This window comes from Panthera pardus, unplaced genomic scaffold, assembly GCF_024362965.1.
Source record: "Panthera pardus isolate Hobbes unplaced genomic scaffold, ASM2436296v1 HiC_scaffold_7, whole genome shotgun sequence".
NCBI classification, from domain to species: Eukaryota; Metazoa; Chordata; class Mammalia; order Carnivora; family Felidae; genus Panthera; species Panthera pardus.
Genome location: NW_026527002.1, coordinates 13,842,196 through 13,870,112, shown reverse-complemented (window position 1 = coordinate 13,870,112; position 27,917 = coordinate 13,842,196). Strand labels below are relative to the sequence as shown.

The window sequence follows — 27,917 nt, the reverse complement described above, 5'->3', positions numbered from 1 at the left end:
AGTAAGCATACCATAGGGCTTGAACTCACAATCCTAAGATCAAGAGTCATACAGTCTACTGACTGAACCAGCCGGGCACCCCTGTGACAATTCATTCCTAAAGTACTTAGAACATACTTATTATGGATTGAATTGTGTTCCCCAGAAGGATACATTGAAGTCTTAATCCCCAGCACCTCAGAATGTGACCTTATTTGGAAATAGGACCCTTACAGGTGTGATTAGTTAAGATAAGGTAGGACTAAGGTGGGCCTTTAATCCAATATGATTGGTATCCTTATGAGAGAAACAGAAATACAGACATAGAGGGACGAATGAACGCAATGTGATGACAGAGGCAGAGATTGAAGTGTTACAGCTACAAGCCAGGGAACACTGCCAGAAAAACACCAGAAGCTAGGAAGAGGCAAAGTGATTCCTTACAGGTTTCAGAGGGACCATGGCCCTGCTGACACTTTGTTTTTGACTTCTAGCCTCTGGAACTGTCAGATAATAAATTTCTCATTTTTTAAGTCACCCAGATTGTGGTACCTGGTTACAGTGGCCCTACGAAACCAGTACAATACTTTATGAATCCCTTTTAAGAGTGTCAGATGAATTTAATTTTTAAAAAATCAGACTTATTTTGGGGAACTAAAAAAATTCATAAAAAACTGAAATATAATAAAATACCGTCTTGGACCAGTGGTCTACATGAATCCAGAATTCTATGACAGGCAATGAAAAAGAAAGCGAACACATGGATTTTTCAGTCATATATATTTGGCTTCAAATTCTTGCGAAGCCACTGAATAGCTGTGTGAATTTAAGTTATTTAACACTTGCTCAATTTCCTCATTTTAAAAATGGGATCATCGTGCCTATGTCACAGGGTTGCCTATGATACAGTGTCGTTGAGAAGCATTTGTCCAGCATCTGGAACGAGCAGGCAGTTAGCCAGTGTTCTCTCTGAGAAGATGCCAGGGGATTTTCTATACAGCACCATGGTGATTGCACTTTAACTCATTCTCAGATTAAGAAATGCAAGTAATCCTGGGGCGCCTGGGTGGCTAAATTGGTTGAGGGTCTGCCTTTGGCTCAGGTTATGATCCCATGGCTCATGAGTTCAATCCCAAGGTCGGCTCTCTGCTGTCCGTGAGGAGCCTGTTTCAGATCCTCTGTCCCCCTTTCTCTCTGCTCCTCCCCCACCCCCCTTTCTCAAAAATAAATAAAGGGGCGTCTGGGTGGCTCAGTCAGTTAAGTGTCCGACTTTGGCTCAGGTCATGATCTCATGGTTCATGGGTTTGAGCTCCACGTCAGGCTCTGTGATGACAGCTCAGTGCCTGAAGCCTGCTTCAGATTCTGTGTCTCCCACTCTCTCTGCCCCTCCCCAACTCACTCTCTCTCTCTCAAAAATAAACATTAAAAAAAATTAATTTAAAAAAAGAAATGCAAGTAATCCTAACCTTCCCATTAGTAACCCACTAGAAATATTTCATTCAGGAATCAAGATTTTCCTTATGAGTATGAAGCAGAATACTAATCTTGTGATACTTACCAGTATTCATGCAGACCCTCTCCCTTTCCTTAACATTTTCTCCTGTCTTCTTGGTCTTTTCTAAGCATCAGCTAGGCTCCTTTATTTGTACTCAGGAAAGGAATGTGGCTGCAAGGGAGTTGGGGGTATTCTCTTCCGGCTTTTGAGTTTTAAAAGCAGGCCTAGAGATAAAAAGAAGATACTGATGAATAGACAAAGAGTGGGGAGATTGCATCAGTAAGAACACAGCTTCCTCTCTCTCTTCCACAGTCTGTACCCTGGCAAGCAAGAATCCAGAGGCTTGAAAGGAATTTCAAGAGATGAGGCGTGTTGCTGGAGTCCAAGAGAAAAGTGCCGTCCCTGCCGAGTGACAGGTGTAGCTCCATGCCCCTGGGCTTACCTCTGGGGCGGGCTCTGTGCCCTCTGCAGTCCCGAGGAAGCAGAATGAGTCCCACAGGCCCAAGGATGGAGACAGGTAGAGGAGAAAAACCCTGCTCAAAAGAGACACAATATAGGAAAGGGAAGTCTCCAGAGAAACCCTCTTGGACTAATTCAACGTGGCCAGATGGGTATTGATGTCTTAAGTGACTGAAGGGACAGATGACACTAAGGACAGATGAGCTCTCATCTCAGTATCTTGGCTTTATGCAAATAGTAGAGAAAAAGAGGGAAAGATACTGAATAGACCGAGACAAAATTTTTGCCAGCCTGGTAAAATGATGCCTTGAACTGGAAATCCAGTTGAATTGTAAAAATTAAGTTATGGCTCTCGCACTTACGAGTTTGTCAATGAAGATTCTGGCCTAATGGACCTGGTTTATAGAGCTGGTCTATACAGCTCAATTTTACTCAGTTAATGTTTGTTGAGTGCCAGTGGAGCCAGGCAGTGTTCGTGCCCATGGGATGTCTATGGCTCAGTACAAGGTAGGTACAAAAAAAAATTGCAGGTCAAATAAACATTACCAAAATGGAAGTAAGTACGCAGGATCAGAGACTGAAAGTATTTAAGCCATATGTTGGTACAGTAAACATCTCCTTGGGGAAATTATGTTTAAACTGGAACATGAAATATAAGAAGGAATATACTCAAGGCAAAATGAAATCGAGAGAAAAGCGGTAGAGGGAAAGCAGAGGGAAGAGCTGTTTCAGGATTGAAAGTGAAATCCAGCACAGCCAGTGAATAGTGGGCATACGAAAGAGTATCCTTGGACTTGAAGAAGTTTTGTTTTTATTGCATTATTTCTTTGCGAGGTAAGTTGACTGGAAAATAAGGTGAGGTCGCACACTTAGGTCTAAAACAAGAGGGAAAGTCTAGCCACTATTTAAAATAGCATTCTATCACAATGTGCCAACTGAGTTTGTGATGACTGATAGCTTTAGAGTAAAAATGTTTCATTCCTACACCTTGTGCCTATTTCTAGACATTATCTGTAGCTTTATATTATGTCTAGATGGGAGTTCTCTGAAGGTTTTAGAGACTATGCTCTTGTAATTATGTCACTATCTTTCACAACATTCTATGGTGTTTACAAGTATAAATGAATTCAGAACTTTAAACCACTTCCATTGGAATTCATTACATTTCAAATGTTTTTTTTAACTTTTTTTTTTTTTTTTTTTTTTGAGAGAGAGGGAGAGAGAGGGCACAAGTGAGCAAGGGGCAGAGAGAGAGGGAGAGAGAAATAATCCCACAAGGGGCAGGGAGAGAGAAAGAAGCAGGGCTCGTGCTCACCTGAAGCGGGGCTCAAGTTCACCTGAAGCAAACTCAAGCTCACCCAATGTGGGGCTCAAACTCACAGTCAGAAGCTTAACCGACAGAGCCACCCAGGCGCCCCTCAAATGTTTCTTTTGATCAGAATATAGTAAGTTGTGTATACTTCTGGGTCGGCAGTCACCATCAGCACATTTATTGTGTCATATCTGTATGGGTTAGAAATTTCGAGCTTAAAATGCATTCTTGCATTAAACTAATATTATAAACAGTGACTTACACCAGGATATGCATCCTGTAATAATGGCGAATTACATTTTTCTGCATGGGACTTCTGATTTGGCTCACCTGTTATCGTTTCACACAGCATCCATCCTCTTTCTGTTTCTGTTACTTCTATTCATTTCCCCTCCGCACTGCACAAAGTGTCAGTTTACCAAGCCCCATCTGAATCTCACCAGTCCCACCAAACCCCCTTCCTAGTTTAGGCTGTCACCATTTCTCACATTGACTGCTGCCTCTGAACTGCCTGCATGCTTTCTCCCACCAACCGTCCTTCACCCTCCTGCCAAAGTTTCAGATCTTGTTGCCATCCCTCTCCCCTTCAAACCCTTCGTGGTTTCCCCTCACCTAGAGCAGTTGTCTCGAAGCTTCACTGACCCCAGAAAAACAGTTTTGAGCATTCATCCCCAATACAGTCAAATTCATTCATTCATTCATTGTAAGCTCTACACCCAACCTGGTGCTTGAACTCATGACCCTGAGACGAAGAGTCCCATGCTCTACTGACGAGCTAGCCAGGTGCCCCCCAGCCAAATGTATTGTTTAATAATTTGTATATTTGTGTCACTGTACTAATAATAGGTGTCACATAAATTACCTTTTAAGAAGAATTTTTGAAGATAGAAACTAAACTACATACAAATAAAGATGGTAACTTCTTCCACACTGTAGTGTACTATATTGAACATGACTCATTTTGTACACGTCTATCTTATGTTCTTCCCTTTAACTCCTACCAACTCACACACACATGCGCCCCTACCTGCTGGCCTCAATATACCACGTAGAATTCTTTCAACGTGCTACATGCAATCCTGACTCTGTATCTTTGCACAGATTATTGCTTCCGCCAGGAAATCCCTGTGTGCTCCCTTTTTCCCTACCCTTTTCTTTGAGGAACTCCTACTCATCCTTCAGGGGCTCGTTTACATTACTGTCTTCCAGGATACCTTCCTTGATCCTATTAGGTGAGGTCAGACACTTTGCTCTGTCTTCTCTAGCACCTGGGCATCCCTTGTATTGCCCATGTCCCTGACTGGCTCTTTAAGCTCCTTGAGGATAAGGACCAGGGATTCCATCTGGATGTCAACTTCGCCTAGCATATTGCTCATATTTGTGGAAAGCAAGCTGGTCAAAAAGGTGGTCTTGTAACATTTTCTGCATCTTTAAGAATTGTTACCTATTTTGCCTTTTCTTTTAGCTCCAGGAGAAGGATTGTACTTTTAAAAAATGTGTAATTATTAGAGAAAGAGAGGACATGCTCACGTGTGTCTGTGCATGTGAGAGAGGGAGAGGGGCAGAGAGAGATGGAGAGAGAGAATCCCAAGCAGGCTTGGTGCTGTCCGCATGGAGCCTGACATGGGAACTGAACTGTGAGATCCTGACCTAAGCCAAAACCAAGAGTTGGATGCCTAATGGACGGAGCCACCCAGGCGCCCTGGATTGTTTTGTTTTTTTTTTTTTTAATTTGTTTTTAATGTTTATTCACTTTTTTTGAAAGACAGAGACAGAGCATGAGTGAGGGAGGGCGGGAGGGCGAGGGGGACACAGAATCCGAAGCAGGTTCCAGACTCTGAGCTGTCAGCACAGAGCCCGACGCGGGGCTCGGACCCTCGAACCCTGAGATCATGACCTGAGCCAAAGTCGGACACTCAACCGACTGAGCCACCCAGGCACCTCCGGATTGTTCTTTTTTATACTAATTTATTTTCATCTAATTGTAACTGCTCTGCACTATTCATCACTTCAAAAATTTGATATCCAATAATTGGTAAACTGCAGAAAGGTATGCATGATATTAGATTACAGAAAAATAACACTTATGTTTTATATAGAAGAATCTTGGAGAATATAATCTCAGGTATTAATAAACATTTTATTTCGAAAATAGGCTTGTATTATTAAAACACTTTCTGCTCATTACAGAAAAATCAGAAACCACAAATAAATAAAATAAATTAAAATAAAAGAGAAGTCAAATTTCATCATCCTAGAAACAACTGCCTTGTGAGAGAGAAGGGGAGGAGAGGAGAAATGTATAGGAATTGATTAGTGACTGACTAGGAAAAGGGTAGTCTTGACAAGATTTTGGGAGGGAGACATAAAAGGTCAAACTAGGAGGGATATTTAAGCCATATGCTGGTACATATAAGGTAAAACTAGGAGGGATAGTTTGAAATAAATGAAGAGTTTTTTTTGAAGTAGCTAAACCAATATTCTCCTATCTCAGATCAAAGCACAATTCATCCCTTCGGTTTGCTAGTTCCCAGGGTCCCTGGGTGGCTCAGGTGGTTAAGCATCTGACTCTTGATTTCGGCTCAGGTCATGATCTCATAGTCATGAGATGGAGCTCCACATCAGGCTCTATGCTGAGCTTGGAGCCTGCTTGGGATTCTCTCCCCGCCGCCCCCCGCCCTTCCCCACTTGCGTGCACTCTCCCCCCTCTCAAAATAAATAGATAATAAACATTTAAAAAAATTTAATTTACCCCAAATCTCAATAAATGAAGCATGCATTCCCAAGCCTTTATTTCCAGTGCCATTTTCTTCTGATACTCTATCACAGCCCGGTAACGCTCCTCAGGCTCCCCCCACGTTTGTCCCTAACATCCTCTTGACTTTACATCTATGCACAAGTTATTTATTATCATGAATGCCACCAATTGTGGTCTGACGAAATATGCTCCCCTTTCAAAGCTCATCCAGAATGTTTTCTTCTTCGTGGAGTCTTCACAACCAACCCCTGTCACCCTCCTACGAGGAATCTCTTCTCCTTGACCCTCCATAGCACTGTGTATTTTGTTAATGGCCTCTACGTTCTGGTAGTGTGGAAAGGGGGCAGGGCAGTGAATTTGCAAGATGTGCCACACTTCGTAAACTTAAGAGCACCGTGCAAATCTATGATACTATTGTTTTCATCCTCAGAGCCAGTTTATATAAGCGCCTTTAGGGCAGAGACTCTATCTTATGCAACTTTTCGTCCCCGCTTCCTAGCATGACGCCTAGCACATAGTTATTTAATTAATACTTGTTCAGTAGCACATAACAATTCTTTTCTGGCTTTCCCTAGTACTCATTCTTCAGGAGTGGCCTTGGGTCATAAGGAAATGCTTCTTGTCTTTATGAACCCATTATCCACAACTTTTACAAAAGATTCTGTGCTGATCGTGAGCGCTAAGAAATGCACCTTCCCCACTGGGTTTGTGTGCAGGTGCAGGTTTATAAAGTTGTTTATTTCCAGGCATAACACTTTTGATGAGAAGATAATGATGAATTTTCCTGGGCCCTTTCGGTTTAAACCAGCGTACAAATTTGTGTTGGCATGGGTGAGGGATCCCGACGTAAGGCCTTCTGTAAGGCCTTCTGTAAGGCCCTCAGAATACAGGCAGAGCTGGCCAAACTAGAGGGAGGTAGCAGACACTGGTTCTGGGGGCAGCGCCTTCCCGATACCTGCACTTGCTTTGCTGTATCTGCTACATGTTCCCTTATACCTCAGATCGTGTTTCTTAGCGCCATCAGAAGGATTTTCCCGGCCTCTAGTTGTCACAGAAGGCAGGGAGTTTCTTCCATGCTGGCATTTCAGATTATCTTGTCCCTTAAGACCTTTAAGGACAGGTGGAGTCCAGCATAAAATGAAAATGCTTGGATCTCTCAGTCTACCAGCTATTTCTAGACCATATTGGACTACCAAACAACATAGATTTAAAAAAAACATTTTTTTAAGTTTATGTATTTATTTTGAGAGACAGAGAGTACGAGTAGGGTAGTGGCAGAGAGGGGGGGAGAGAGAATTCCAAGCAGGCTCCACACAATCAGTGCAGAGCTGGAAGCAGGATTCAAACTCACGAACTGTGAGATCATGACCTGAGCCGAGATCAAGAGTCAGTCGCTTAAACGACTGAACCACCCAGGCGCCCCATAAGTTTTTATTTTTAAAATGTGAGTTCTCAGGGAGGACAGTTTGAGATAAATCATCACTAGATACAGAATTACACTGTTAGATTTATTCATCAGAAAATTTCCTTCATAGATGTGCATTCATTCATGCATATGTACTTACAGAAACGTGTTTGCTTCTGCAGAGACCATTCCTTTAGATCAGCACACATTTACCGTAGTCTTATTTTGTGCCAGACTCCCTTCCCTCTCAGCTCCTGAGGATAAAGAGTTGAATGAATTGAAGCCCTTGTCCTATAGAACTTAGATACACCTTGTAATATGCTCAGAAGCTCACAGTGATTTGGAAAAATAATTGCAATTCACCATGAAATGTGAGATTATAGCTGCAAAGTACGACAGCAGCTCAGAGGAAAGCAACATCATCATAGTCTAAGAGAACCAAGGAAAGCTTCACAAAGATGGTGAGAATTTTGGAGGGTAGTCAGGGGGTCAACAGGCAAATGCTGGAGGTGAGGGCATTCTAGGATCGGGAAACAGTCTATATAATTGCATGGGGGTTTAAAGTTGCAAGACAAGTTTGAGGTGCTACGGTAAGTCATGTCTGAGTGCCTCAGGGGGGTGTGCAAGATGAACAACTGGAATACCAGGTAATATATTAGAATTTCTGCAAAGAGAAATATAAATTAAATGTAATTAATTAATATATTAGTAATATATTAGAATATATTAATAATATACTAGTAATACATTAGAATTTCTGCGAAGAGAAATATAAATTAAATCTCTATTGAGATGCCATTTCTCTGTCAGATTAGCAAAAATCCAAAACTTATACACACCCTTGATGAGGTTGTGTGGAAACAGGTGCACTTGGCACTGCGGGTGGGGTGTAAATTAGTACAGTTGCTAATTACAAAATTACAAAATTACAAACACACATAGCTTTTGACCCAGTAATCCTCCTGGTAATTTTATGATAATATTTTACATATTATGTATCTATATCTAAATAAACACATAACACACACACTCGCAAAATGGCATGTAGAGTATAGGTGTTTCCTTGTTGCATCGTTTGTGATACTTTTTTATTTATTTATTTATTTTAAAATTTTTTTTTAACGTTTATTTATTTTTGAGACAGAGACAGAGCATGAACAGGGGAGGAGCAGAGAGAGGGAGACACAGAATCTGAAACAGGCTCCAGGCTCTGAGCTGTCAGCCCAGAGCCTGACGCAGGGCTCGAACTCACGGACCGTGAGATCATGACCTGAGCCGAAGTCGGACGCTTAACCAACCGAGCCACTCAGGCGCTCCCGTCTGTAATACTTTTGTGATTCATCCATGTTATTCCACATACTGACTTCATTCCTTGCTGTTACATTTCATTATCTACATATGTTTATCCATTTACCAATTAATGAGCATGCACCTTATCCGAAATCTTGGCTATTACAAATAGACATTTGCCCACTGAAGGTTCCGGTGTTTTCATTCCTCTTGAACAAATGTGTAGGGGTGGAACTGCTGGGTTGAATAGTAATATATGTTTAAGTTTATAAGAAACCCCTGAACTGTACTTCTAAAATAGCAGTATCATTTTGCATCCCCACCAGCAATTTATGAGAGTTCCACTTGCTCTATATCACCATTTGTTATTGTCATCCCACGTGGGCCCACTTAGACATTCTAGTAGCTGTGAAGAACTATCTCATTGTGGTTTAATTTGCTTTTCCTTAGCGACGAATGGTGTTGAATATCTTTTTGTGTGCTTATTTGCCACCCACATTTCTTCCTGCGTGATGTGTCCAAATCTCTTGCCTCTTTATTGGATTGTTTGTCTCCTTATTGGGTGCCGGGTGTTCTCTATATATTTAGGATGCAAGTCTTTTATCAGACATGTATTTTGGAAGCGTTTTCTCCCAGTCTGTGACTTTTCTTTTCCTATTCATAGTAGTACCTTTCAGAGACCACAAGTTTTTACTTAAGTCTCATTTATTAATTTTGTTTTTTAGGGTTCATGCTTATTGTTTCCTAAGAAATCTTTATCCAAAGCAAGGTCATAAAGATATTCTTCTATGCTTTCTTCTAAAAGTTTTATAGTTTTAGCTCTAATATTTAGGTCTATCATCCTTTTGGAGTCAAATATGTGTACATTGTGTGTATATATTAATCTTCAATAAAAATTAAACAACAAAAAAAGTTCCGGCTATGCCGTCCTTTATTTTGATGAGACTTTTAGTATTACTCCACCTAGTGGTTACTTAAAAACTCACACCTTTAATCTGTTCGTATAATGACGTTTTAAATATAAATACAGTTTTTTGTTTTTGTTTCTTCAAAATAAGTGTTTTGAAGACATATTTTTGGAAATAATCATTTAATTTTATTTTGAAATAGATATAAATAGAAGCGCCTGGATGGCTCAGTCGGTTGAGCATCTGATTCTTGGTTTCAGCTCAGATCATGATTCCAGGGTTGTGGGATCAAGCCCCACATCTGGCTCTGCACTGAGCACGGAGCCTACATAGGATTCTTTTTCTCTCCCTCTGCCCCTGTCCCCTGCTTGTGCGTTCTCTCTCTATGAAAATAAAAAAATAAAAGTAAAGTAAATAGATATAAATATGTCACCTGTAAAAAGTCTCTTATCTCTACACACTTGGAAAACTTGGGAACAGATTTTTCTAAGTTATTTTAACTACTTCCACTTTAAAATGAGGCATGCCCACGGGATTCAAGCACTTTTTTTTTTTTAATTTGAAAGTACAGCATTTTCAACTTACTTATCAAGAACAGTGAATTGATATTAGGGAAGGTGAATTTTTACTAATGATTTTTCAATAAAAACTTCTGAGTAGGTGGATCAAATTGAAAAATGAATATTGAATCTACATATCTTTGTGACCTACTGTTTTTTAAATAACCAAGTGTCAAAATAAGCTTATTCTCAACTTTTGGGTTGCTATATCAAACTGATAATCCAAGATTTTAATTTTTTTTAACATGTATTTATTTTTTTTTTCAACGTTTTTTTTTTTTTTTTTTTTTTTTAATTTATTTTTGGGACAGAGAGAGACACAGCATGAGCGGGGGAGGGGCAGAGAGAGAGGGAGACACAGAATCGGAAACAGGCTCCAGGCTCCGAGCCATCAGCCCAGAGCCTGACGCGGGGCTCGAACTCACGGACTCACGGACCGCAAGATCGTGACCTGGCTGAAGTCGGACGCTTAACCGACTGCGCCACCCAGGCGCCCCTAACATGTATTTATTTTTGAGAGACAGGGAGAGACAGAGCACAGACAGGGGAGGGGCAGAGACAGAGAGAGACAGAATCTGAAGCAGGCTCCAGGCTCTGAGCTGTCAGCACAGAGCCCGAGGTGGGGCTCAAACTCACGTACCGTGAGATCATGACCTGAGCCGAAGTTGGACGCTTAACTGACTGAGTCACCCAGGCGCCCGGATAATCCAAAAATTTAAAAGTTGATTGTGCATATTCATTTGGCACTCACCAAAAACATAGTTCATAGTAAGAGCCTTGGTGGCTCAGTTGGTCAAGCGTTTGACTTCAGCTCAGGTCATGATCTCATAGTTGGTGGGGTCAAGCCCCATGTCGGGCTCTGTGCTGATGACAGCTCAGAGCCTGGAGCCTGCTTCAGCTTCTGTGTCTCCCTCTCTCTCTGCCCCTCTCCCACTCATGCTCTGTTTCTCTCTGCCTCTCAAAAATAAATAAAAAACATTAAATTTTAAAAACTTAATAAAAAATAGTAAGAGCAAAAAGGATTTTCGTACCATTAATAAAATAAAATAGGGGCGCCTGGGTGGCTCAGCCAGTTAAGTGCCTGACTTTGGCTCAGGTCATGATCTCATGGTTTGTGAGTTCCAGCCTGCATGGGGCTCTGTGCTGACAGCTCGGAGCCTGGAACCTGCTTCAGATTCTTGCCTCCCTCTCTCTCTGTTCCTCCCCTGCTCGCACTTTCTCTCTCTCTCTCAAAGATACATAAAGATTAAAAAAATTAAAAATAAAATAAAATGTTTTTAAAGTATTTACTTCCTATTTATGCTACACTATAAAATGCTCATCTGTATTTCATAATATATATAACTTATAACTATATAAATATATAATAATTAGATGTACCTTTGAACAAATTATTCAATCTCTCGAGGTTCCTATATTCTTACCTATAAAATAAGTGGCTTTGATTACATAATCTGTTCAACTTGCTTTAAAATTCTTTGATTTTGCAATTCTATGCCTGGAGATCCTCTTCTTAGCCTGTATGTCTGCATTTTTTTAAATGATACCATCATCAGCCTTCTTTCACGTGCTTAAAAACATGTCAGACCTACATTTTTTTTTTTTTTTTGGGGGAATTCTGGCAGCTCCTTTCCCCCTGCCTGAGGTCAATCCCGAAGTTATGCAAGTATCCTTTGAGATTTAAAAACAACTGTTTTTCACTGGAGAATAATGGAGGCAGGGGAGATCATTTCTATTGCATCAGAAGGAAGCATGAGAGAGGGATTTACTGAAGGTGGTGTAAAACAAAAATAAAAACAGATGTGGGGAATGACAGAAGAATTTATTTTGAGCAAAGAAATGATAGATCTGGTGATAGGTTGCAGATACGAGGGATTTTCCAGAGAGAAGAGTTAAAGATAATTTAGAAGATTCTAGCCTTGGAGATTTGAAGAGAGGTGATATTATGGACAGGTTTATGAACATATTAAAATGATGCCCATTTGTGAAAGGAGAATGTTGAGCTCCATTGCAAAAGTTAAATTTGAGGTAATTTCGGCACATCCAGTTTTCTCTACTTCTTTATTAGAAAACAAATCAGATTAAGGAAAAAAATGGGTTAATATCCGTAATGGATAAAGATCATCTACAAATCAATGGGCAAAAAAATACATTTCCAAAAGAAAAATGGGCAAAGACAATTCCCAGGAATTCATCAAAGAAGACACTCAAATGACTCAATCTTACAGTTTAAGAAATGTGAAATTAAAATAATAATAGCCTGTAATATAGATGATCAGGATAGGCTTTTGCCATAATTATATTGCTTCTTTGGAGAAACAGTTCTTTTCTCTCATAGAATTTGACACGAATATGCTTAGAATATATTTGGAAGCTATGACTTATGTGCCCTGGTTTATGGGAACCTGAGAGGGAGAGAGAGACAGGGAGCCTGGCTGGGGCACAGCAGGTTGATGTGACATAACAGGTGGTCCAGTAATGTAGCTGAGAAGGGCTGACGATTGGAGGAATTAATGATGACCACATCAAGTGAAAAAGATAATCGTTGGCAAATTGAAATGATATGTCTCACTTCCTAAGATGGAGAAAAAGGGATGGACGTACATCCCCTTAAACCAGCTAACCAGGGATTCATTAATGTAGTAAATCCCAACGCAGCCAGAGGAGCTGCAAAGCACCAGGGAAATACTGAAAAGCACCAAAGGTGCAGAACCCCACGTTGTATCAGCACAGAGCATGCAGTTCGTCATGTACACTCCAATCTAAGATACGGAATTTTGTTTGAAAATCCAGAGGCTGCTGTAGGGATTCGGAAGAGAATGAAGTTAGAGAAAAAACATCAGGGGTGCCTGGGTGGCTCAGTCGGTTAAGCGTCTGACTCTTGATTCCGGCTCAGGTCATGATCTCACGGGTTCGTTCAGTTCTAGCCCCGCATCGGTCTCTGCGCTGACAGTGCAGGGCCTGCTTGGGATTCTCCCTCTCTCTGTCTCTCTCTCTCTCTTTCTCTCAAAAATAAATAAATAGGGGCGCCTGGGTGGCTCAGTGGGTTAAGCGGCTGACTTCAGCTCAGATCATGATCTCGCAGTCCGGTGAGTTCGAGCCCCACATCGGACTCTGTGCTGGCAGCTCAGAGCCTGGAGCCTGCTTCGGATTCTGTGTCTCCCTCTCTCTCTGCTCCTTCCCCGCTCGCGCTCTCTCTCTGTCTCTCAAAAATGAATAAACGTTAAAAAAAAAAAAAAAAAAAAAAAACATCAAAAATAAATAAATAAACATTGGGGAAAAAAAGAAAAAAAAGTCAGGAAAACCAGCAGAATTTCTCCAACTCCATCTGATATCTATAGAAAAATTAAGGGACAAAACGATGATGAAGAAATTTCACTTTACCAGCTTCACGACTTTTGGCGGTGTATTTTATGACGTTTTAGTCTTCCCAACAGTAGTACAGTTAATTTCCTAGCCTCCTTCTGTGTGCACTGTACTGACGATTACTTATATGTCTTTGGTGACTACCTGCTATTCTAACTGAGTCCTTGAAGTGCCTGTTCATTTCACAGAGGCTGAAATTCCCGAAGCCCCATTACCATGCTGTGTTGAGTGGAATCTCAGGGCCGGAAGTTCTCTCGCATATATGCTTTGGGAAGACATTTTTTTAAGTTCTAAGGGGACGCTGACCTTGGCCTCCGGTGTGCTTCCTTGGATCGTCTATCTCCTTGGAGAGATAGTGGACTTCATTCAGAAGCAATTGTTTGCTAGGCTTCTCAGTGTTCACAGAGAACGGCAGTTTTCTGAATTGTCTGATAACACATTTGAGTCTCTATTTAAACGGCAACATAGGAAGTCTGTCGTTCAGGTAATGGTCAAGCATGAAACATGAACTCAAAGGTTGCTGCAATGTTATGGAGGCCTTAGCTGAAAGAAGTAACTTTCGGGGAAGACTGACCAGAAAATTTATCTGCTGTGGTGGTGTCCTGCCCAGATCCCCCCTTCCCCGTAGAACCGAGGCACCCATTTCCTCAACCACCCCCATTCTTGGCTGCTGATGGCTCACAGACCTCCTGCAGGAACTGCGCTCAGAAGAAGTTGTTTTGCCCAAGGTTACCCCACCTCCCCAGCAACGGCCTGCAGTTCCTGGTTGGGGTGGGGGCCACAGATCTCTTTCCTTCATCTCCGAAGGGTGATCCAGCTGTGAAGCTCAAGCTGGCTCTGGGATTGACTGAGGCTTCTCTCTCCAGCAGCTGAATCATGGCTCAACTCCTGCCAGCTTTGCTTCCCTGGACCCCTAGGGGTGCTGTTTCTGAGAGCAATCCCTAACACCTCCAGAAAGCAGATTGTCACAGCACGTGCTCCTTCCAGAGAGCCCAAACTAAGATATACTCCAAATATTATTTCAGATATTGTCGACTCAATCCCTGGGTCTAGTTAGACCATGAGAGAGGTGGCTTTCTTGGTAACTTAATATTGGCCACCCTAGAATTACTTAGTTCACTTTGCTTTGAGGGGTCTTACCCCTGCCTTTGTGGACTAAGGCTGTAAAGATCAGCCCCGCAAGACATGTCATTATTTCTACTCTAAGGTTCTTGTTACTTCTACAGTTTCATTTTTAGGGAGTTTATCCTAAGGAAGTAATCTGATTTGCAGGCAAAGATGCATAAAGATAATGATTAGAACAGTTTATAGCAAGGGATTAGTGGAAAGTATATATTGACCATATATATAATAGTTAAAATTGAAAAACACATAACAATATGAACAGTTTTACCTCATTTTTCAAATGTCCTACATATGTTCATAGATGAAGACACCTGAAATTTGACATGACAAGTCAGGACATCAGATACAGATACAGCAATTACCTACATAGAGGTGAAAGTCAACACGACATCGTTCTTACAATTCCATAAAATTATATATATTTGACACATTTTTGTTTAATTTTGGACAGAGTCTAATAAAATGTATATAAAAGGTAAACACTTTATTGAGTTGACATAATACAATTTAATTTTAAACAAATTCTAATCTGTAAAAATTCTACTAATGTATAATAAAGGAGTTTTAACGGTTGTGATAGGTCAATTCTAATACCCATAAAATGTATTTCCATCATTACTAAATGATTTTCGTATCTATTTAGTTTAAGTCAACAAACACAGATATGGTTATTATTTATTGATAATCTCTCTCTGTACTAGTTATTTTATTTGCACTATTCATATCAGCACTATAGAAGTCAACTTTATTCCCATTTATTTTATTGAGAAGAAACTGACCTTGACCTTCAATAAATTTTACTACTTAGCTGAGGTTGAGTAACTAGTTCATGGAAATTTGGTCAGACTCAAACTGGAGGTAGTCTTTTTCAGTTTTTTTGCTCTTGCTAATTAGCCAAAACATATGTTCAATTTATATGTATTTTTAGTGGATTCATCCATGAAACATTATTATAGATAAAAATTTAATAGCTTAATGTAGCCAAAGAAATGCTAAATGAAAACAGTACTATGACATACACTCCATTTTAAAATATAAATGTATAGGGGCACCCAGGTGGCTCAGTCCGTTAAGCGTCCGACTTCGGCTCAGGTCATGATCTCGCAGTTTGTGAGTTTGAGCACTGCGTCAGGCTCTGTGCCGACAGCTCAGAGCCTGGAGCCTGCTTCAGATTCTGTGTCTCCCTTTCTGCCTCTCTCCCACTTGCACTCTCTGTCTCTTTCTCTCTCAAAAATAAATAAACATTAAAAAATATATAAATAACACTAAATAAATAGTAAATATTAAATATAAATAAGTATTAAAATAAATTAAAATTTTATTCTTAAATAAAATTAAATATAAATATTGAATATAAATAAACATTAAAAATAAAATATACATGTATAGACATGGACATAGAAAAATGTTTGAACTTATATACATTCTTGAATGGTGGAATTATGAATGACTTTTATTCTAGTGTACTCATTCTTATTTTGTAAAGTACATAAAATGAGTATTTCTCAATTTGTAACTAGAAAAAAATGGGATTTTTTGTACAAATATAAGGTTGTTCCTTATTTTTCAATAGAGCATATCAATCTCTTAATTGCTTTAGGAACTGCATTTTATATTGAGCTTACTTTTAAATGAACCCTTATTCACTTTACATTTTATTTTGCCCATCCAAGGCGGATAGAAAAACCAATTGATTTCTTCTAAAGTTCCACTAGGTGGTGCTATGGTGGAATGAATTGCTTTTTTTTTTTTTTTTAAATCTACTCGGTTCTCAAACTTTTGATTCTGTTTTGCAGTTCAAGGTATTATTCTTCCCCCCCTCCCCCCATCAATCTCTTCACCTATTACATATAATAAAAAATTTATTGATTTATGCTAAGTGATAATATAAACAATGGTCTCTTACAAACATTAAAGAGATGTACATCCAACTCTGATAACTGTGAGTTCCTTAGAAATAACTGGAGGTATCTGGACTATATTTTGTGAAGCATAATTTACAACATAGTGCTTTAAGAAATTTGGATCAGTTGGGGCGCCTGGGTGGCTCAGATGATTAAGCATCTGACTTTGGCTCAGGTCATGATCTCACAGCTTGTGAGTTCGAGCCCAGCATCGGGCTCTGTGCTGACAGCTCAGAGCCTAGAGCCTGCTTCGGATTCTGTCTCCCTCTCTCTCTGTCCCTTTCCCGCTCATGCTCTGTCTCCCTCTCTCTCAAAAATAAATAAACATTAAAAAAAATTAAAAAACAAATTTGGATCAGTAATTTTCCAATTACCAGCAGTTCTCAACTTTCAGATTTTCAGCTATAAGAATCCAAAATTATGACACATTGATGATTACATGCATGTGATTATGTATGACATTTAGAGTAGTCTGTGCCAAAAGCCTAATTTTTCTGGCCCAGATGCTCTTTGTCAATGAGGCTCAGGAAATTTCCCTCTTCGCTGTGCATTTGCCCTGCAGTGATCTCTCCAGCTCATGGCCTCAGACACCACGGAATTATGCTAATAGATGCTCCTCAGCTCTGTTCCTAGTAATACTATCAATAATACAAGTGAACTTTAATGCCATTAGTTGTAATATTGTGCCATTAGATAGATTTGGCAACTAAAATGTATGTCAGATTTTATCACTTGTGCATAAATTTATGTAGTGTGTATAAAAGGCTGATGCAGTGGTAGGCAGGATAATGACTTCCAGCCATCCACATCCTAATCCCTGGAAGCCGTGAATCTTATACGACAAAAGGGACTTTGCAGATGTGATTAGATGAACGGTCTTGAGATGGGCAGACTATTCTGGATTATCAGGGTGGGCTTGATTTAATTACAACAGTCCTTGTAGGAGGGACACAGGAGGAGTCAAGGTCAGAGAAGGCCATGTGATGATGGAAGCAGAGATTGAAGTGATGTGCTTTGAAGATAAAGGAAGGGGCCGTAGCCAAAGAACACAGGCTAGAAGCTAAAAAACACAAGGGACTAAAGGCTCTTTTAAGAGCCTCCAGAATAAAGCAGCTTTGCAAACACCGCCACTCTAGCCTAGTAAAACTGATTTTGGACTTCTGGCCTCAGAATGGTACAAGAATAAATCTGTGTTGTTTTAAGTTAGTGGCAGCCGGTCACAGTGGCAGTAGGAGACTGATACTGCTTAAGCTACCAACCCTATTAATATAGCATTGCTGCATCAGTATCCTAACCTGCCTATTTGGCACAGTTATTAATTAGTCCAATTTTTCTGGAAGATGGGGTAGCAACATGTATCAAGATATTTTAAAATGTTCATATCCTTTGACCCAGTAATGCTAGGTGGCTAAAGAAATAGCTATAAATACATAGAAAGACCTAGGTGCAAGGATGGGCAGGCATTACAAGGACATAATAAAGATTAGAGGAGATATTAATGAAATAGAAAAATAAAAGAGCAAACAAACAAATACCCCACTTTCAAAAATGAACAGAAGACTGTGGCAAAAGATCAACAAGAAAATGAAGACTTGAAGATATTATAGATCAACTAGACCAAATAAATATCTATAAAATAATCCATCCAACAACAAGAAGAAGACATATTTTTCTCAAGACCACATGGAAGATTCTCCTATATAAATCATATGTTAGTTGACAAAAAAGAAGATTAATCAGTAATATCACTATTATCAATGTATCAATAAATTAAGATTGAAATCAAACAAAGATCTTCTCTGACCACAATGGAAGTAGAAATCACTAACAGAAGGAAAACCAGAAAATGCACAAATCTATAGAAATTAAATCACGCGATCCTAAATAACCAATGTGTCAAAGAAAAGCATCATAAAGGGAACTAGAAAACACTTTGAAATGAATGAAAAGTAAAACACAACATATCAAAATTCATGGAATGCACTGAAAGCAGTGCTCAGAGGGAAATACATAGCTGTAAATGCTTACGTTAAAAAAAGATCTCAAGTGAGTAACCTAACTTTCCACCATAAGGAACTGCAGTTCTAAAACAAAAAAGCAGCAAACTAAACTCAAAGGTGGCAGAGGGAAAAACATTATTAAGATCAGAATGAAGATAAACAAAATAGAAAATAGAAAAACCATAGAGAGAATCAATGAAACTGAAAGTTGGTTTTTTGGGGCCGCCTGGCTGGCTTAGTCTGAAGAGCATGTAACTGTTGATATCAAGGTTGTGAGTTCGAGCTCCACGTTGGGTGTAGAGATTACGAAAAGAAATAAATAAACTTAAAAAAAGAAAACGGTTCCTTGAAAAGATCAACAAAATCGACGAAAGTTTAGCTAGATTAAGAAAAAAAAGAGAGAAGTCTCACATTACTAAAAGCAGGAATGAAAGAGGGAATGTCACTACAGACATTACAGAAATAAAAAGGATTGTAAGTGAATCCTGAGAACAAATGTATGCTAACAAATTAGATAGCCTAGATGAAGTTGACACGGGAAAGACACAAACTCTCAAAACTGAAGCAAAAAGAAATAGAAAATATGAATAGACCTACAGCAAATAAAAAGACTGAATTGGTAATCAAAAAAATGGTTCACAGGGACGCCTGGCTGGCTCTGTCAGTAGAGTGTGTGACTCTTGATCTCGGGGTCGTCAGTTCAAGCCCCACGTTGGGCTCAACATGATGACTCAAAACAAAAATGTTTTTAAACATCTCACAAAGCAAAGCTCAATCCCATCCAAAAGCAATAGAACACACGTTCTTCTCAAGTGTACATGGGACGTTCTCCAGGGTAAATTGTATGTTAGGTCACAAAACAAGTCTTCATATATTTAAGAAGATTGAAATCATGTCAAAAATGTTTTCTGGCCACAGTGGTATGAAACGAAATCGATTACGAGAAAATTCACAAATATGTGGAAATTAAACAACATGTTACTGAACAACAGTGGGTCAAAGAAGAAATCAAAAGAGAAATCAAAAAAAACCTTGAGACAAATGAAAAGGGAAATACAATACACCAAAACTAACAGGATTCAGCAAAAGCAGTTCTAAGAGAGAAGTTCATAGCAATAAACACCTGCCTCAAGAAACAAACAAACAAATCTCAAATAAACCACCTAACTTTACACCTCAAGGAACTAGAAAAGAGGAAAAAAACTAAGCCCAAAGTTAGCAGCATTTTTCTTTTTTCTTTTCTTTCTTGTTTTAGATTCCACAGATCGGTGATACCATGCAGAATATGTGTTTATCTGTGAATTATCTTGCTTTGCATAATGACCTCTGGGTCCATCCATATTGTCCCCACGGGCAGGATTTCCTTGTCATTTATGGTTGAATCATCTCCCATTGTATATATATACATTTTTTAGCAATACAAACTTAAGCAAACCCTATTTGGAGGTACTATCTGAACTTGGTGAATTTGCATAACTGAGCTCCAGAAGGAACTCAAAGGGCAAGGCTAGGTAAACACATGCCCGAGTTGGTCTTTGGATATTTACAACACTGGGGAGTGTACCAAAGGCCACCACTGAATAAACAGACTGCAGATGCTGATTGCCTCATTCCTTCCAAAATCTTTACATATCCATGTTTATTCTTATTTCTCAAATAGGACAATTTACATATATGATTTTCATACAACAGAAAAATTACATATTAACATTTACCTATGAAACAAGACAAACTGGCACTGTTCATATTCTTAATCTGATGTTAGATAATAACTACAGTGCAGGAAATGTCTTCCCTCATATGCAGGTGCTTTTCTCAATCGTCACTCCACTGCTGTCATCCTGTTTGTTGGGGATAGGAGATCTCTTAGGTTAGGAGTTCTTCTTAGTGTTGATTATACAGACCCTGGGCTATATAGATGTAGCTACTTACGTTAATTTTCCTTTCCACCATACAGAAGCATTTCCATGCGAAGATTTTAAAGTTTTCTTTCTCTTTTCTTTTTTTTTATTTTTTTTTATTTTTTGAGAGAAAGAGAGACAGAGTATGAGCGGGGGAGGGGCAGAGAGAGAGAGAGAGAGAGAGACACAGACTCTGAAGCAGGCTTCTCACTGCCAGCACAGAACCCACCTCAAGGCTCGAACTCACCAAATGTGAGATCATGACCTAAGCCTAAGTCGGATGCTTAACTGACTGAGCCACCCAGGCGCCCCGAGTTTTACATTTTCTAATGGATATAATGTTAGCCATATAAATGCTCTCATTTAAGGTATTATGGGAGAGAGCAAAATTTAGGTTGATAGAATCAGAATGTTTTAGAGCTTTAAAGTTTATACCTCAGAAAGTATCTAGTCCGGTTCTTTTCTTTTTCTAGAGAAGGAAGAGAGATTGAATGAGTCTCTGTCACGTAAGTTTTGAAATAAGCTGTTTTGGGCTAGCCAGTCTAAAATAAAGTTTCACATGATCTCACACAGTGCCTGGCACACGGGCATCACTTTACAAGCATTTGTAAAAGAAATTGCTGCTGCTGGAAGATGGCAGGATGATTTCTCTCAAAACTGACTACCAATCTCTACGAGACATAATATATGAAGTGCTTGGAATGATTCCCGGCACATAGTTAGCAGGTATGTGTGTGATAGAAAATCCCATTCCGCAGTTCAACATTCAACGAGTACTGAACTACGCGGCGGTCATCTGTCCTGGATGTCAAGGGCGCTGAATGGAGGCAAACAGGATTCCTCAAGGGGACAACTGGCGGACGTTAGAATCTCCGTGCAGTCTCCCTTTTACAATGAATGTTATTTATCATAATTATAATTTGCACCCGAAAATGGCGACTTTACTAAGAAAGGGCCGTGTGGGTTAGGGTTATGAGCCAGCATTCTTCAGAGATTTCGTGGTTCCTTCCATACGTTGTGGTTTGCAAGTAATTAACGTACGGGTCTTTTTGATGAAATGAGGTTTAAGGTAACTTCAACAGCCCAAAGCCTCCGATTACGTATCTAAAGCCTTAAGGAACAGGTCTGTGTGCCTAAATAAGTGGCATTCAGGTCACCAGATACTATGTTAACAGATGTGGACATAGGCTATTTTTATAATCCCTTCCTTAACCGACTGTATTTTAACAGGACAGAATTAAAACTACCCACTGAGGATGTACATTCCTGCATTTAGGCTAAGTGGAACTTAGAAAAGCTACATTTTAGGGTTTTTAAAGGTGACGTTTTTGAGCCTTTCCCTTTTGAATTGTTCAGATAGCTCCAAGATATCTCCTTGATCAGCATGGTAGCTCATCTAGATGGAGGGCCTATATCATGCCACTTTTAGAGTTATTAAATCTGTAGGCGTAGGTCTGAAGGTAATCGATTACCTTCAGTCAGTGATTCTCAAACTTGCCTTATCCTAAGGATCCCCTGGGTGTCTATTACAAATGCAGATTTCTAGGCGTCTTCTCTGGAGATTCTGATTAATAGGTCTGGATGGGGCTGGAAATCTCTGTCTCTAACAAAACCCCAGGTAAATTGTTCCAATGTCTGTTCCAGCTTGGGAAGTAGAATCTTCCTTACCATTTGCTAAACAAAAAGGCTGTTATACTAAAACTCCTATAGAGAACTTCTTCTGTAGCTACTACCCCCAACCACTAATATCTTAAAAGATTTAACTGGTTCGGACCATCAGGACTTGATGCTGTACCTGTCACATAAAAGATTGTAACAGGGATAGATACTGGTAAGTAGGAGTTAGAGTCATAATTTAACTCAAGACTAAGAAGTGAACAGAATCAAAGTATAAGTAAAGCTGATATATTATTTTATCAAAGCTAAGATGTCATTGATTGTAAATGGCACCATTATCATTGAGGAAGAAAAATATTATGATACAATGCTTTCTTATCATCCAAATACTTTATTTTATATTTATAGAAAGAGCTTTTCAAACTTAGGTATTTTTATCCTATACAACTCAATAACTTTTATTAATACATAAGAAGGGAAATACTATATTTCACTGAGTCTAAAACACATTTTTAAAAAATGTTTAATTTGAGAGAAAGAGAGAGAGAGAGAGAGTGTGTGTGTGTGTGTGTGCGTGTGTGCACCTGTGAGTGGGAGGAGATTCAGAGAGAGAGAGAGGGAGAGAGAGAATCCTAAGCAGGCTCCAAGCTGTTAGCGCAGAACCCATCATGGGGCTCGGTAACATATACTGTGAGAGTATGACCTGAGCCGAAATCAAGAGTCAGATGCTTAACCAACTGAGCCACCCAGGCACCCCTAAAACACATTTTTTCCCACATTTTTATATTGCTAAAACCAGGAGGTATATTATAATCCATGATGCTATAGCAATGCATCATAAGTTAATGCATCTTTACTTCTATTATATATATATGTAATATATAACATATATAATATTGTATTATAATGTATAGCACCTTAGATTCACTGAAAGAGGGCATTAGCATTATATTGTGGTTAGTGCACTCCTAAACTTCTTCCCGGCCAGGGACTACCTCTTTTGTATCACTTTTTAATTCAGACTCATCCATGTGCACAGTTTGCCACTCAACTACTATTCCCTGTGGCGTCAAAATGCAGCATTTGTTAGAAGAATCCATGGAAGAACGAACTCCATTGGTTCTGGATTCTAAGCCAGGTTTACAATGAAATACAGCTGCTTTATTTTGACATTGGGGATGTTGAGACCCCCAAAGTCTCTGGCCCATGACCTTTTGGTCTGTACTCTCAATCTTTTGGTTGATGGGGGATAAAAGATTACACCAATTTTTTTTTTCTTTTTACAATGGTTTTTTCTTTTTACAATTTTTTTTTAAAAGTCGGCCCAACATGGGGCTTGATCTCACAATCCTGAGTTCAAGAGTCTCATGCTCCACCAACTGTGACAGCTGGGCACCCCAAGATTACAGCAATTGCAGCCTCTGTGGGAAACAGTGTGTCAGTTTCTAAAAAGGTTAAACAGAGAACTACCGGATGACTCAAAGGCCACATCTCGCTGTATATCCAGAGGACTCAAACAGCTACTTCTACACCAGTGCTCGTAGCAACAATAGTCAAAAAAAAATAGGAGCAACGCAAGTGCCCGTGGACAGAAGAATGGATAAAGAAAATGTGGTATATACAAACAATGGAATATCATTCAACCATTAAAAGTAAAGCCATTTTTATATGTGCTACAACATGAATGGATCTAGAAAACATTATGTTTTCTACTTATATGAAGGTACTTGTATGAGGTCCTAGAACAGGCAGGTTGATAGATAGACACAGAAAGTAGAATAGAGATTGCTAGGGGCTGGAGAGAGGGAAGTTATGGGTTAATGGCTACAGAGTTTTGGTTGAGGATAATGAAGAAAGATTTAGGTCTAGATAGTGGTGAAAACCTTGAGAATGTATTTAATGCCACTTTATCGCACACTCACCAAATGACTAAATCAGCAAATATTTCCTCATGATACGCTTTACCACCAAAAAAGTTCACGGCGCTCTTTTCGTTCTGGATTTTCTTCCATGTCACTCACACGCCTTCTGCCAGTCTGGCCCTTTAGGGTGTGCAGCAACATCTGTTAGGTCACAACCGTGGTCGGACGGAGAGCGGCTGTCGCAAGCCACTTACATATATCCCAATTTCAGAGATGTAAAATGCAGGAAAGTGTGTGTCTCAGCAATGAAACGAGGTTTCAGGGATTTGGGATAGAGTTGGGGTTCACTGTTTAAGGTCAGAAAGGAAAGAATAGATTCTGAACAACTCATGTCATCCTGAGATCATTCACTGGGGACACGGATGGTGAAGGAGCAGACTCAAAATTAACTGATTTAGATTAGTAGTCAGCTAAGTCAGAGTCACGAAACAAGGAATGGGCGTAAGCGTTTTGGTATATTAGGGTCAGGGTTAGGGTTAGCAAAATATATATTATGAATCTATATGACCATAAACAGATCTTGAACACACAGAGCATACTTATCTTAGCCTAAATTTTTACTCACTTACCCTATACTTTCACGTGTATTATCTCATTCGAGTTGAGTCCAGAAATATTGTCATGTGGTAAAAATGATCCCCACTGAGTGAGGAGGAAAGCTAAGTCTTTACTACTCAGGTATTTCCTGAGTAGCACAGATCTGGTGAGAAACAGAATCTCATTCCAACTCTTAAAGTACCTCCAATGCCCAGGGCTTTTCAGCCACAGAAAATACTGCATCATCTGTTACCACTGAATGTAAGGATGTTTGCGTGATTTAGTTCTCTGAGTCTAAATGAGTGAAAGATATGTACTTGAGTAAGGAGAGGTATTCTAGGATTCATTCTCGGCTGTTGTATGTTCAATTTAATTAGAGTCAATTACCATGTCCCTCTGAGAGCGGCCTACATTATCACAATGTTCCTAATATGCCGGTGGCTCAGGTAGGCAGATATGTAATGTCAGGACCTGGCCTGCTCAGCATGTAAGAGCCGAGTGGCATTAGGCTGCGTTGCAATCACCTCTTGAGATCCAAGTTTCTCCTTTCTAAACAGGGGTAATATTACCCCACACTGAAGCTCTGTTACGAAATTAGAGATAATGTATGTAAAATACCTAGCACAGTATCTGGAAAAAATGGTAGGTATTAGTAATCTGAATGTTTACTCAATGGTTTTATTTTTAGGCATAATGATACTACATTGACCCAATCGGTCATTTCTGTATTAAAATCATTCGCTTTCCACAACTTAAATTCTTATGAAAAATGATTGCATGTTCGATGCAACATAGCATGGTGGTTAAATCTTAATTATAATTAAGCAATCTGAACTGGACTAATACCAGCTGTGTGGTGTTGGGTAAGTTACTTAATGTCTCTGTTCCTCAGTTTCCTCCAAAATAGCTTGGGAGTAATAGAATCTACCATGCAGGATTGTGATGAAAATTAAGTGACTTGACATGGTTTTTTAAATTTTTATTCCAGTATAATTAACATACAGTGTTATATTAGTTTCAGGTGTTTAATACAGTCATTCAACAATTCTATACATTACTCAGTGTTCATCATGATAAGTGTACTCTTTAATCCCCATCACCTTTTCACCCACTCCCCCACTCATCTCATCTCTGGTGATCATCGGTTTGTTCTCTATAGTTAAGAGTCTGATTCTTGGTTTGTCTCTCTTTTTTTCCTTTGCTCATTTGTTTTGTTTCTTAAATTCTACATATGAGTGAGAGCATACGGTATTTGTCTTTCTCTGACTGATTTATTTTGCCTAGCATTATACTCTCTAGTTCCACCCATGTCATTGCAAATGGCAAGGTTTCATTTTTTTTAACGGCTGCATAATATTGCAGTGTGTATAGACCACATTTTCTTTGTCCATTCATCTATCAGTGGACACTTGGGATACTTCTGTAAGTTGGCTATTGTCAATAATGCTGCAATAAACATAGGAGTGCATGTATCCCTTTGAATTAGTGTTTTTACATTTTTGCGGTAAATACCCAGTAGTGTCATTACTATACTGTAGGGTAGTTCTATGTTTTTAATGTTTATTTATTTATTTTGAGAGAGAACAAGTGGGCACAAGTCGGGGAGGGGCAGAAAGAGAGAGAGGGAAAGAGAGAATCCTAAGCTGGGCTCTATCTCATGACCGTGAGATCATGACCTGAGCTGAAATCAAGAGTCAAACGCTTAACTGACTGCGCCACCCAGGCATCCCAGGGTGGTTCTATTTTTAACTTTTGGAAGAACCTCCATACGGTTTTCCACAATGCCTCCACCAGTTTGCATTCCTACTAACAGTGCATGTGAGTTCCTTTCTCTCCACACCCTTGCCAACACTTGCTGTTTCTTGAGTTTTTGATTTTAGCCTTTGTGACAGGTGTGAGGTGATATCTTATTGTAGTTTGGATTTGCATTTTCCTGATGAAGAGTGATGTTGAGCATCTTCTCATGTGTCTGCTGGCCATCTGTGTGTCTTCTCTGGAGAGATGGCTGTTCACGTCTTCTGCCCACTTTTAATTGGGTTATTTTTATTTGGGGTGTTGAGTTGTATCAGTTCCTTATATATTTTGGATACTAACTCTTCATCAGATATGTCATTTGCAGATACCTTCTCGCATTCAGTAGGTGGCCTCTTAGTTTTGTTGATTGTTTCCTTCACTGTGCAGAAGTTTTTTTATTTTGATGTAGTCCCAATAGTTTAATTTTTCTTTTATTTCCCTCGCCTCAGAAGACATATCTAGAAAAATGTGGCTACGACTGATAGAGAGATTACTGCCTGGGCTCTCTTCTAGGATTTTTACGGTTCAGGTCTCACATTTAGGACTTTAATCCATTTTGAGTTTATTTTTGTGTGTGGTGTAAGAAAGTGGTCCAGTTTCCTTCTTCTGCATGTAGCTGTCTAGTTTTCCCAATACCATTTGTTGAATAGACTATCTTTTTCCCATTGCGTACTCTTCCCTAAATGAGTTAACATTTGTAAAGAACTCAGAATACTACCTGACACATAGTAGGAGTATATACATCTGTTTAAATAAACAAACTTTTATATAGGCTTTTACACACGTCATTTTCAAATAAATGCCAGCAGTAAGCGAGATAATATTCCTAACAAGGGGAACAATTTTTACTCTACTAATCCACATGATTCTTGATGCACAACTAAAGAATGGCATGCATCGTTCAAAAATGAAGAAATAAGTACCTAGTTTACATATCTAAACAAGTGCCTGGTTCACGGATGTGAGGATCTTTGAGGAGAAGCTGGGTCCTATGAGACCAGTTCCTGTGCTCCAACAGGTGTATACCATGACCCTTCCCCCAAGTCATGCCCAGAGGTACCTGCAGCCATTTCTCAGAGCAAGAGAACAAGGATAAAGAGAAAGACCTAGTGCATGGGAGGGTTACCAGACATTACGAAGGTAATCCCCAGGGCTCCAACATACCACCGTGGTCTCCAGGCAGAACGGGGCTTGTGGAGGTCAGGTGATAGATGAAGTCTTCACCTGAGTTTATTTTACAATGGACCTGATGAGATAGGAGATTGATCCTATGGTCATTTCCTCACTTTGCAGAATATATAATACAATTAAACATACTTAGTATCTGGCAGAATCCCCATATTGTTTACGACCCACGGAGTAAGTGCTATCATAGAAAAAGCAAACAGAGGCCCTTGAAACTGACCACCTGCTCCCCGCCCCCTCCCATTCTTCCAATATCCCCCAAGAGAGTAAACCAAAAGCAGTACCACATTTCTAGGTAACTGCCGAGGTTGGGGCTATTTAACTTACTCCTTTAGTTAGCAAAAGCCAAATGAGTTTTAAAGGATGACTGTGGATTATTGCAAAAGTAATCAGGTGGTGA

The 27,917-nt window shown here is 39.5% G+C and overlaps 1 protein-coding gene and 1 long non-coding RNA gene across 3 annotated transcripts in view; one reads left to right on the top strand and one right to left on the bottom strand.

The window, feature by feature from the left end:
• TTPA (alpha tocopherol transfer protein) overlaps positions 1-27,917 on the top strand; it is a 60,311-nt gene that overhangs the window by 8,290 nt on the left and 24,104 nt on the right. The gene's annotated exons all lie outside the window — the stretch shown is intronic.
• LOC128775335 (uncharacterized) lies at positions 1,544-27,578 on the bottom strand. 2 transcript variants are annotated; one of them, XR_008420012.1, is made up of 4 exons: positions 27,497-27,578; positions 7,569-7,662; positions 3,249-3,436; positions 1,544-1,698 (listed from the first exon to the last, which is right to left on the bottom strand). It is a non-coding gene; the product is annotated as an uncharacterized LOC128775335 (long non-coding RNA). The 2 variants fall into 2 exon arrangements; XR_008420013.1 differs by lacking the exon at positions 1,544-1,698 and having other exon boundaries at positions 3,120-3,436.